Source organism: Zingiber officinale, chromosome 4B (genome assembly GCF_018446385.1).
Source record: "Zingiber officinale cultivar Zhangliang chromosome 4B, Zo_v1.1, whole genome shotgun sequence".
In the NCBI taxonomy this organism is placed as follows: Eukaryota; Viridiplantae; Streptophyta; class Magnoliopsida; order Zingiberales; family Zingiberaceae; genus Zingiber; species Zingiber officinale.
This window is the reverse complement of record NC_055993.1, coordinates 116,156,913-116,170,057: the sequence shown is the minus strand read 5'-3', so window position 1 is coordinate 116,170,057 and position 13,145 is coordinate 116,156,913.

Genomic DNA, 13,145 nt, shown 5'->3' with positions numbered 1-13,145 from the left:
ACTGATAGTGGAATAGTGACTATCCCACATATAGTTGAAGTTGTACAACTAGAAGGGGTAGTTAACCATGATATTTCCATATCCCCTCCAATACAATTGGATGACACGTCAACTCAAATAGATGAATTTCCTCCTATGGTTGAGCACGAATCCAATCACCTCAATATCAAGTGTTACTAAGAAGATCCATTAAATATAGGAGATCTACAATGTCTTGCAATTATGTATATCTCCAATAGTGTGAGTTTGACATTGGATTGGAAGATGATTTAACATCTTTCCAAGAAGTCAAACAATACCCTCATCCGAAAAAAAAATAGATCGAAGCTATGAGAGAAGAGATGAAGTCTATGGTAGATAACAACATTTAGGAACTTGTTGAATTGCCTAAAGATGTGAAACCTATTGGTTGTAAATGAATATTGAAAATAAAATGGGATTCTATGACAATGTCAAAAAGTATAAGGCATGCTTAGTTTCCAAGGGATTTATTCAAAAGGAGGACATTGATTACAAAGAGACTTTTTCATAGATTTTGATAAAAGATTCTCTTAGGGGAATCATGACACTTGTAGCTCATTATGATTTAAAGTTTCATCAAATGGACGTTAAGATTGCATTTCTCAAAGAAAATATTGAGAAAACTATATATATGGTGCAGCTGAAAAACTTTGAGTGGAAAGATTCAAAGCACCTAGTATGTAAACTAAGGAAGTTCATTTATGATTTAAAGTAGGCATCTCGTCAATGATACCAGAAGTTTGATCAAGTGGTTTCTTCATACAGTTTTAAGAAAATTCAGTTGATCAATGTTTGATATCAAGTTCAATGGTAGCATGTTTATTATATTTGTTCTGTATGTAAATGATATATTGCTGGCAAACAATTATAAGGGTTTGCTGTTAGAACCCAAGTCATTTCTATTAAGTAATTGAAATATAGGATCTTGGTGATGCATTCTTTGTCTTAGGCATAAAGATTAGTCGTGATCGTTTAAGGTGCACATTTGGACTATTACAAAAGACCTATATAGAAAAGATGCTCATTCGGTATGACATACAGAATTGTGCTCCTGGCGACACACCTGTGTCAAAGGATGATAGATTTAGCTTACAACAATGTCCATATTATAAACTTGAAATTAAGAAAATACAACAATTTATTTATACATCGGCAGTAAGGAGTTTGATGTATGTTCAGGTATATATGCGTCCGGATCTTGCATACATTGTGGGGATGTTAAATAAATATTTGAGTAACCCTGTATCAGAGCATTGAAAAGTTGTAAAGAGGGTTATGCAGTATTTAAAAAGAATCAAGGATTACATGTAGGGGTGTAAATGAACCAAGCCGCTCATGAGCTATTTGAACCTCGATTTGATAAAAACTCGTTTGAGCTCATTTAATAAGACTCGTTAAGATAAACAAACCAAGCTCAAGCTTCATAATGCTCGGCTCGTTAGCTCATGAACATGTTCGTTAAGCTTATGAATTAACTTTTAAATGAAAAAATAATAGATTTAATATTGAGTTTATAGATTTTACACTATACTTATGAAAAATAAATATATTAAATTTATTTATTAGAATAGAATTATAAATTTTAAAAAGAATATTATAATTTTCTCTAAATATATAACTTATTTTTTAATGAATATTTAAATTTATAATTTATATTTATTAAGTTCGTTTAGGCTCGATAAAAGCTTGATAAGCTCGTGAGCCATGAATATATTCGTCAAATAAAGTTCGGGCTCGACTTGATTATAAACGAGTCAAACTCAAACATTCAAGAGTTCGGCTCGGTTCGGCTCGATTACACTCCTAATTACATGCTCACATATCTGAGATCAAGTCATCTGGAGATCATTAGATATTCAGACTTTGATTTTGTTGGATGTTTAGATAATATGAGATCCACCTCAGGTTATGTCTTCATGCTGGCGAGAGGGGTTATATTATGAAAAACATCAAATAAAGGCTAATAGCCACTTCCACTATGGAGGCAGAGTTTATAGCTTGATACCAAGCTTCCGACCATGAGATATGGATGTGGAAGTTTATCACGGGGTTGCAGGTCATTGGGAGCATTGACAAGCCATTGAGAATTAACAATAATAATAAATCTACAGAATTGTATTCCAAGCTTAAGTTCATCGAAGTCTAAACACATCAACATAAATTTTTTAGCGGTTAAAGAAAGAGTCCAAAGTGATTAAATTATAATACATCAAATAAGAATAAATTCCATATTAGCATATTCACTTACAAAAGGCTTGACACCCAAAGTGTATCATCACATGTGTTGAATATGAGATTCTTCATTTTTGACAAAGTACCTATTTGGTAAGACTCTATATTTTGGTGTAATGCTCTATATTAATGAATACATGTATTTTTTTTTATTTTTTCTATGTACTAAAGTTTACATATATATAAAATTTTGACTTTGTGACATTTAGGTATCATGATTTACTATTGTGATTTTACATACGGTTTTATAAATATAATATACGACTCCATTTTGAGTCATAAGATTAAATCATGATTTACCACTGTGCTTTAGCTTAATATTTTGGTAAATATGATTTGGATTTGTTTGGGTCGTAAGGAAGACTTGTTGAGAGCAAGCATGTACAAATCACATTTCATGTCATTCTTGTTCTACACATCTACATTTGATTTATGTCGTTAATGATATTAGCACTGTGATTACTATTAAATCATGTTATAGTTATAGTAACTATGACTTCTTTAGTTATGTACTAATTGATTTAATAGACCAGATTATTTAAAATAGTATTTAACCCATAAAATTTTATTTGGTATGATTGAGCTCAACTAAGATGTTGTGTGTATACGATATCACGTATAATCCAAGTAGGGCAATTGAAGGATTTAAGTCTCCATTAGGTGGGTTTATACGAGATTAACAACACACAACGATTTACCATTAAAGAATTTAAATCTCAATTAAAAGATCTAATGCTTTATACATTGGGGGGTGTTAAGTTAAATGGATATGGATTAAATATGTAGATCAATAATCTGATTCATTACTAATAATGGGCTGTTAATGGGTATGGGCTTTAAGGTAGATCATCCTTGCAATAGGGGCAAAGGCATGTAAGGGAAGAAACTTCATTGATTTGGACATCTTGTTGAAATTGAGTTTCATCATCTTCCTTCTCTCTTTCCCATTGAGAAGGAATTTAGGATTGTTGCTCGATCCTTGCAAAAGACTTCCCTTGCATTGTAGGAATCTCTCCGACGACAAGTAAGGGATACAATGACTCTTGCGATGGATTCAGGTCAACCCATTGTTTGCTATTGTATCGATTTTAATTTTAACTTATTAATTAATGATGGCTAGATCTTATGGATGATATATTCTTTAGTTTGTTTCGATGTATCACTATTGCTTTTAGATAGGTCTTCACAAGTTCATGGAGTTATATTAGCTAGCAAACAACACTACTAAATGAATTGTGAAAAATGAATTGAGATAGAAAAATAGAAATTCCTAGTGTACTAACAAGTGTATCGTGGATAAATTGTATATTGTTGATAAAACAAGGTTGTGGGAATTAGCAACTCACTTCTCTTTTGATAAACCTTGTTTGTTTAAGAGATCATACATTCTGAATGCAACTGATGCCATAACCACTTATTAGAGTCACTTTGCAAAAGCAAAAAATATGCTAGCCTCTTCCAAAAATAGGCTCTTATGGTAAGATGAAGCATGAAGTTATTCATCAATCATTCCATTCTTCTTTTTTCATCAAAGAGATAAAAATCCCGGGGCTACAATGCAATGGTTAGGTCCTCTAAATGAAAAATCAAGCATCCAAGGATTAAATCTAAACTACGACGTACTATAGAAATTTTCTTTTAATGGGATGACAACTCTAAGAACATTGGCTGCTTGGATGGACCTCTACGAGAGCTTCCCAATTTACTCTATCGGCCGATGGAAAATTTTTATAAGGTCGAGTCAGAAATAGTTATCTCTAAGATTAATCAATTTGAATAGTTGGATAACTAAATTAAAAAAAAACCCTAAGGTGGTAATCAAATGGCTTGTCGACGTCTCAAACATTCTCTTTTGTAGCAAAAGGTGATTACACTCACTTCAGACGTCTTTCATAGTTCATTCCTAGATTATGTGAAGGGAGACAAATCACAAAATCAATTTATAGTCAACCGCCAAATGAGCATCTCTAACATCTTCGAGTTGTCAGGTGGGTATTAATTACCTTACATCATATAACCTTTTAGTGGTATTAATTATCCTATAGAATACGGCCAAAGGTGGAATTAATTACCTGACATCATATAGCCTTTTAGTGATATTAATTAGCCTATAGAATATGGCCTTTCGGTTATTAGAACACTTTTGAATCTAGAGGGGGTTGATTATCTCCAATAACTTCGTTGATGATGATTTATAGTGGAAAATTCAAAGCAATACTAACACCCTTGATTTTACTTGGTATCCACCTCCTTGAGGTGACTAATCTAAGAGTCAATTCTCCTGACTCACAATACAACATGAAAACACTACAAGAAAAATGAGATTTTACAACACTTAAAAGACAACGTTTTTTTTTTTAAAATATTATTTTTTTTTAACAACGCTTTTAGTGAAAAACGTTATCTATCTATTTATTTTCTTACTAATAGACAATTCTTTTTTAAAAACAGTTGTCTATTAGTGATTTTTGTAGGTCAAAGACAACACTTTTTAAAAAGCGTTGTCTATTAACATTTTTGTTAGTCTTCAAACTCTTGAAATATTTTTTACCAAAACATCTCGCCTCCCTATTGATATTTGGCTAAAACTTTTCACTTCTGCAATTAATTTTCCACCAAACTCCTCACACCCCAAATCCTCCCAGCGCGCAAACTAAAGCCTCACGCAGAAAACTGAAAACCATCACACGAACCCTAAACTCGCGATCTCCTCCTAAACTCACGATCTCCTTTCACGCGAAACCTAAACTCGCGATCTCCTCACACGAACTGCCTCCATTGAAATTGCCAACACTAAACTCCGTCTCCATCAAAATCTCAGCCCATCCTCTCTCCGACGAAGCCCTCTTTGTCGAAGCCCTCTACACTGAATTGATCTTCGTCGGGATCTTTTTTTGGACCAATCATCTTAATCCAAGTAATTATCTCTTATGTCAGTAGGATTTGCTTCATTATTTATGATATAGTTGTAGATCTTTTGATCCTTTTGCTTCTTCTTGCTTAGTTCAAGGGGATCATCATTTATGATATAGTTCAAGGGGATCATCTTTTGATCCTTTTACTTCTTCCTGCTTAGTTCAAGTAATTATCTCTTATGTATGATTTGCTTCATTATTTAGGATATAGTTGTAGATCTTTTCATCTTTATTGATGTTGATTTTAGGTTAAAGACATGCTAATCTGAGTAAAGGGGATCATTATTTATCTGTTGTTATTTGTTGTTTTCCTTTATTTTTATTATTCTAAAATATTTGCAATTAACATATGCTATTATTTGTTATTTTTGTTTTTGTTATCTACCTTTCATTTGTTATCTGTGGTTTTCAAACTTGTGTTTGTGTTAATATTTTGGTATATTATTTACAACTATTTTGAAGGTGTTAGCTCATTGTTGGTTATTTAGTTGTTACAAGAATGGACAAAGAATGGATATCAAAGGATAGACTATCACGTGAATATGAGTTTAGAGTAGAGTCTTTCTTGCAATTTGTAATGAAAAATGCTAATGATCTGAATGCAATACCCTGTCCATGTGCAAAATGTGGTAATCTAAAGAAAAAAATGTACAAACTATCAGGGCACATATGTATTATAATGGTATTGATTTGACATATCATACATAGATATGACACAGTGAAAGAGCTACGATAGGGAACACAAAGAATGATAGTGATCAAGTAGGGACAGATGAACAAAAATATGTTGCTCAGGAACCAATAGATATGGTACATGTTGCATATGATAGTTATGCTAAGAATCCAACCCAATTCAATAAGCTACTTGAAGATGTCGAGAAGCCTTTATATCTTGGATGCACTAAATTTACAAAGTTATCTGTAGTTGTAAAATTATTCAACTTGAAGGCCAAATATAGTTGGAGTGATAAAAGTTTCACTGACCTACTTAGTTTGTTAGGAGAAATACTTCTAAATGACAATGAATTGTCTTTATCTTCTTATGATGCAAAGAAAAACTTATGTGCATTAGGGATGGTATACGTGAAAATTCATGCTTGCTCTAATGATTGTATCTTGTATCAGAAAGAGTATGAGGATTTTACCAATTACCCTACTTACGGGATATCAGGGTGGAAGTCGGGCCAAACAAATACGATAAAGGAAGGAGTTCCTACAAAGGTTCTATGGTACTCCCCTAATTCCAAGATTTCAAAGAATGTTTCGGAATAAGGAGATATCCAAGGACTAAACTTGGCATGCTGATAAAAGACTTCGTGATGGATACTTACGTCATCTAGCTGATGCACCATCTGGAAAAATAGTTGATCACGAGTGGCCAGATTTTGCTACTGAGGCAAGAAATCTTAGATTGGTCATATTAGCTGATGGGATGAATCTCCATGGTTCGATGAGTTCTACATATAGTTGTTGGCTAATTTTAATGATCACTTACAATCTTCCTCCATGGTTGTGCATGAAGAGAAAATTTATGATGCTCACATTATTGATTTTTGGTCCCAAACAGCCAGGAAATGATATTGATGTTTACTTAGCAACTCTAATTGATGACTTAAAATACTTATGGGATATAGGTGTTGAAACATATGATGCATATCGACAAGAAACTTTCTCGCTTAGAGCTATCTTACTATGGACCATCAATGATTTTCCTACATATGGGAACATGTCAGGATGTATTGTAAAAGGATATCAGGCATGTCCTATTTGTGGTGAAGAAACCTATTCAACAAGGTTGAGGCATAGAAGGAAAATGTCATATACAAGCCATAGAAGGTTTCTACCTGCAACTCATCCTTATCGAAGACAAAGGAAGGCATTTAATGGGAACCAAGAGATTACCCTTGCACCAAAACCATTGAGTGGCGATGAAGTTTTTGAAAGAGTTGAAAGAATTAATTGTCATTGGGGAAAATTCAGTCGAAGAAGAATGATGTAAAATCATGCTGGAAAAAGAAATCAATATTCTTTGAACTTCAGTATTAGAAACATTTACACGTTCAACATGTTCTTGATGTGATGCGCATTAAAAAGAACATCTGTGAAAGTCTCATCGGTACGTTACTTGACATTCTAGGAAAAACAAAGGACGGAGTAGCAACGAGATTAGACCTTTTGAAAATGAATGTGAGGACAGATTTGGCACCAAGGATGAGGGAAAAGAGAATGTTTTTGCCAGCAGCTTGTTATACACTTAGTAAGGATGAGAAAAGAAAGATTTTGAATTCTTTGTTTGGAATACAACTTTCGACATCTTGTGTCGATGAAAGATTTGAAACTTGTTGGCCTTAAGTCACATGACTACAACACTTTAATGCAACAATTGCTTCCAGTGGTCATCCGTGGTGTCTTGCCCAAATATGTCAGACACACTATCACCCGCTTGTGTTTCTTCTCCAATGGGTTATGTGTTAATAAAAAAAACTCATATATCAAAAATCATTAACGTATGAAGGGCATTAGGATTGTTTAATTCAAATAAGGGAAGGAAAGGTAGAAAAAAGGCTATGTGGGAAGTAGTAAAGGTATGGGTAATTATATATAACATATATTTTAATGTGTATATTTATCATTAATAATTTGTCTCTAATTATCATAGGCGTCTCAGTAACAAGATGTTACACAATGTGGTTATTATGTGATGAGATTTATGAGACAAATTGTTAAAGAGGTTAAAATTATCGAGAGAGATTCACTACGATCAATAGTAATGTTATCTTACTTATTTCAAATTATTTGAAATAAACTATTTAAAATTTGCAAAGTCAGTGTTGATTGTTTTTTTATTAACATAATATGTGTGTGTTTACAGTTCACACAAGCGGAGTACTCTCAAGAAAAAATTGATGAGGTGCGTTCAGAGTTGGCAGAATGTATACAAGATCATATTTATGAGTAGATGTGTTCAAGTTTATGTAAGTTCATTATCTTGTTTTAGCTAAAGTGAACAAAATTTCTTAAGTGATTTTTTAACGAACTGTTTGTTGTTGAGTGTTGTGTTTTGTCTTTAGTTTTATATTCTTCTAATGTAAATATTCTTGAAAGTGAACAAGATTTCTAATGAATAGTTTATTTTCTTCAGCACTTACTAATTTCTTTTAGCTTTTTGTATTTCTATGTTCTAACAATTATTTCTTAATTCCTCTTTCAAACAGCAACTTCTTGCTTCTTTGGAATCCATTTTCAGCTATGCTTGTCTTTCCCTTCCAATGCTTAGTACATCTTATAAGATGCAATCTACACTTGTTAGTATTACCTTGATATTTCATCTTAGCATTTTGAATCCTACCTAGAGCCATCAATGGTTTATAATTAGGATTTGTTGTGCAACGAAAGGAGGGAGAGGGTAGAGGAGAAAAGAAAGCAAAACAAAAATGTAATCAAAGTGCAATCTCTATGTTTGGCCATTTTAGGATATTTCAATATAGGAAAATATAGTAAAAAAGCTTAATGGCCATCTTGTATCGTTTCTGTCATTGGAAAGTACTACAAACTATTAAGATATGTTGATTGTTGATAGTTACTGTCATTGTCTTTTATTTTAGATGTTACTTCTTGACCTTTCTTTGAAGAAAATTCTTCTCTTTTATTCTCCTGGCCAACTATCCTTATTATTCTTGTGCATGTTTTGAAAATACATTTTGGCAGTGCCTTTTAAGTGTTGTCGCTATGTATGCTTAATCTTTTTTCAGAGTCTATCTAGCACGTTAAACTCATAATTCTGCAAGCTTTCTTTAGGAAACATGCTCCAAATACTGATAGAGTTGCACATCAAGTTGATAGCAGAGTCCATCCATGCTAAAAATTAATCATGTATCCTTTCCTGTTGCAATATGTAGTTTTGCTTTGCAGGATGTTTCAGCTTTGCAGGTTTTGTGAATTTTAGCTTTTTATGGTGTGAGATTTGTACTCCGTATGCATTTTAGCAGGATGTTTCACTTCTTGAGCAATAATTCCGCTTTGCAGGTTTTGTGAATTTTAGCTTTTTATGGTGTGAGATTTGAACTCTGTATACATTTTAGCAGGATGTTTTACTTCTTGGGCAATCAGCATTTGTTAGAATGGAGAAATCGCAACATGTAGCCAGGTAGTTAAAACAACAATCTCCATTTCTAATCAATGAATTTTGGTTCATTTATAGACAATAGCTAGTAGAAATAATTTTTTAGTTCGAACTGTTGACTGTAATTTTTTTGTTTATATTTCAGGCCAACTATTCAATCTGTTCAGAGCTCACAAAGATTCTAGACAAAATCTAATTACTTTTTCCTACAATAGAATCTACTCGACCAGGATATAACTCTGGGATACAAGCGTTGTGCTCTTTAAACAATCAAATTGAGAAAGACAAGCTACTTCTTCAGTATTGTGCTAGTAACTGTGTTTTGTCCCAGTCTCAAGCCGACAATCATTTTGATTGTAGCTAGTAGAAGTAAACAGATCGTTGGCTTCGAGGCCGGCTAACTATGTTGTTTTAAATTTGAATTTCACTATCTACTTTGAAACAGAATTAGTTTTAAATTTGATATTTGCTTCTCCTGTAAATACTAATATCTACTTTGTAGTTAAATTCTAATATTTTGGTTGAATTCTATTATTTTGGTATGAGTTTGAAATCATTAGTCGAATCTGGACATGAAAAAAGAAAAATAATAATTTTGTAAATATAAAAATAATAATTTTGTAAATATATATTTTTTTATTTTTTTAAAAAAAAGACAACGCTTTTAAAGCATTATAAAAATGTTGTCTTTGCAAAAAAATAATGACGCTTTTAAAGCATTGCAATAGTATTATCTTTGCAAAAAATGACAACGCTTTTAAAACGTTGCAAAAGCGTTGTCTTTGCTACCAACGACAATGCTTTTAAAGCGTTGCAAAAACGTTGTCTTTACAAAAAAAAAATGACAATGCTTTTAAAGCATTGCAAAAGCATTGTCTTTGCTACAAACGACAACGCTTATAAAGCGTTGTCATTGAGCAGGCTTTTAATAATAGTGCTTTTAACAACGCTTTTTCAGACACATAGACAACGCTTTGAAAGCATTGTCTATCAGTTTTTTTCTTGTAGTGAAACCTCCTTCTAAGAAACGAAGAAGCCTCGTACAAGCAAATATGAGAAATACAACAAGAATAAAGAAATGCATATAACAATGAACGACCTTTGCTCTTGATCTCTTATTGTTGTAGATTGTCTCTTGATACTTGGAAAGTGCAACAACATTTGTCTCCAAGAAATTTCAAGAATTGCAGAGAGTGTGGAGAAGAAGATTTTTTATTTGAACTCAACGAAACCCTTTATACCTCGCGATCTAGGGTTTCCAATCGATTGGACTTACCCCTAATTGATTGTCATGTCAGATCCAAGCAAATCCAACTGTCCAAACCTCGTAATGGCTCCTTTCTGCTTCTCCCAATCGATAACTCTTCTTGATCGATCACCTAATCAATCAAGAAGGCATCTGTTCTCTCGCGATAAGATTCATAATTAATTGGGCGTCCTCTCAATCGATTCACCACTTTTGTGAGGAGTTTGCGAAAAACTCGCCTCAATCAATTATCCAATCGATTGAGGACACTCTAGATCGATTGCCCAATCGATCTAGAAGTCCACTATTCTCACAAAATTCGCCTCAATCCATTACCCAATCGATTGGCTTCCTGTTGAATCAATTAGCCGATCGATTCATCGTGCCTCTTCGTGATAGCACTCCTAATCGATTCATTGATTGATTGAACTTGGGTCAATTGATTACCTAATTGATTGCTCCAACCCTAACTTACTTAATCTGAGTCTAGAGTTCTCTTGCCCAATATTTCGGTCAACCATAACTTGTTAGGACTTCCTTACCAAGTGTTCAATCAACCTTTTAACTCACTTGGACTTTGGCAACTTCCCGTTGGACTTCTGATCACCAAGTGCAGTCCTCCTTAATTCACTTGGATTTTCCTCTGCCTAACCCTTGAATTAGGACTTTCCTTTGCCAGCGTACGGACCTCCTTGACCCACTTGGACTTCCCTTTACCTAACCACAGTTAGGACTTTACTTTGCCAATGTGCGATCCTCCTTGACCCATTTGGACTTTCCTTTGTCTAATCGTAGTTAGGACTTTCCTTTATCAACGTGCGGTCTCCTTGATTCACTTAAACTTTCTTTTGTCTAACCGCAGTTAGAACTTTCTTTTGTTAACATGCGGTTCTCCTTGACCCACTTGGACTTTCCTTTCAGATATTTTCTAAACATATTGTTCAAACATCAAAACTCAAGCTCGAATCCACTCGGGTTTAGTCAAACTGGTCAACCTTGACCCAAAGATAGTTGCACCAATAATCTCCTTCTTTTTGATTTTTGACAATATGTTTAAGTTGGGCTAACTCATTAGCCCAAATATCATGCCAAATGCATGAATATGGATTTCTAACTTAAACTCCACATTTTCTCCTCCTTTGACACACATCAAAAACTCTTCACCTTAAGAGTCATTAAGTTCAAAGGAAACCAATGAAAGTCCTATACCTTTCATTGTATCCTATACTCAACCTTGAGCATAACTCCATCACAATGAAGATTTTCAATCTTCTATTGTTTCCAATACTCATCCTAGAGTATTCATAATAATTAAGGTTCCCTAGCTTCCATTATTTCTTCATCCTTATATAAAAAATCATACTTTTAATGATTTACAGTTCTTAAACCTTTAGGAAACCTAAAATTGAAGTTTTGAGGTTCAAAATTCAACTTTAAAACTAAACCTCTCCTAAACTTCAAGTTAGTCCCTTTTAATCATTCCTTTCTTATTTTCATTGAGAAAATTACCCAAATATACTTATACAAGTATTTCAGAAGGTTATGAATGGTTAAATTGACTAAACATGACTTAATGGACTGAAATCAGACCACTTAAACTCAAAATAGTCTTCCTAATCGATTAGTTTTAGCTACCAATCGATTCTGGCATGTCTTAATCGATTGAAGTTGAGTTTCAATCGATTACTGCCACCTTAATCAATCAGCTGATTGATCCAGAGGGATTCTGCTCGTGAAAATCCTATTATCAATCGATCATCCGATCGATTAACATGCCCCAATTGATCACTTGGGTTTCTAATTTTCTAAAACAAATTTCATACAAAAATTCAGAAATCCCTAAATAATTCTAGGATTTTCTAAAATTTATAAAATTTTACATAGACATTATTTATATCATATACTATCAGGAAAAAATAATTTTCTATGAAAATAACTTTGATTTTCAAATATTGATACAAAATTAGAAACCATTGAAAACTTCAATGTTTCACCCTACTTTGTATCCAACTAATCAATGGTGATTCCTATCAAAAAATAAACTTCACCAAGGTTTTTCAAAATGATTTTGAAATGATTTTCAAAATAAATTTCCAACCATATTTTTTTGAACTAAATGCACATAACTTGTATACTTGCTTTCCCAATAATTGGACTTCACATAATCTTATGATTTGATGATACTAAAACTCTAAAAAGATGCGCTAAAACAACATCTTAAGTTTTATTCATGTTCTTGACATCTCACTTATATCTAATGTATCTCAATACACAAATAATTCAACCTTATGATTTTTGTGAGATATAAAATAAGCTTTCTCTAGACTAAGGGATCATGCATTTCTAACTAGGCATTTAAACTTTGATTATCCAACCTAGGATGTCAATTGATGTCATTGCCTTTTGATGCATGAAAATGACTATGGCATACATCAAAATAAAAAAAAAACTATTATAAATAATGATACATGTATGACATAACATATGACATATGACATTTTTCATAATAAATATGAATGCAAAATATAATATCATGGCATATGATAGTGTACACAAAATATGATAATTTTAGCATAAATAAAATACATAGATTCTCTATCTAAGTATC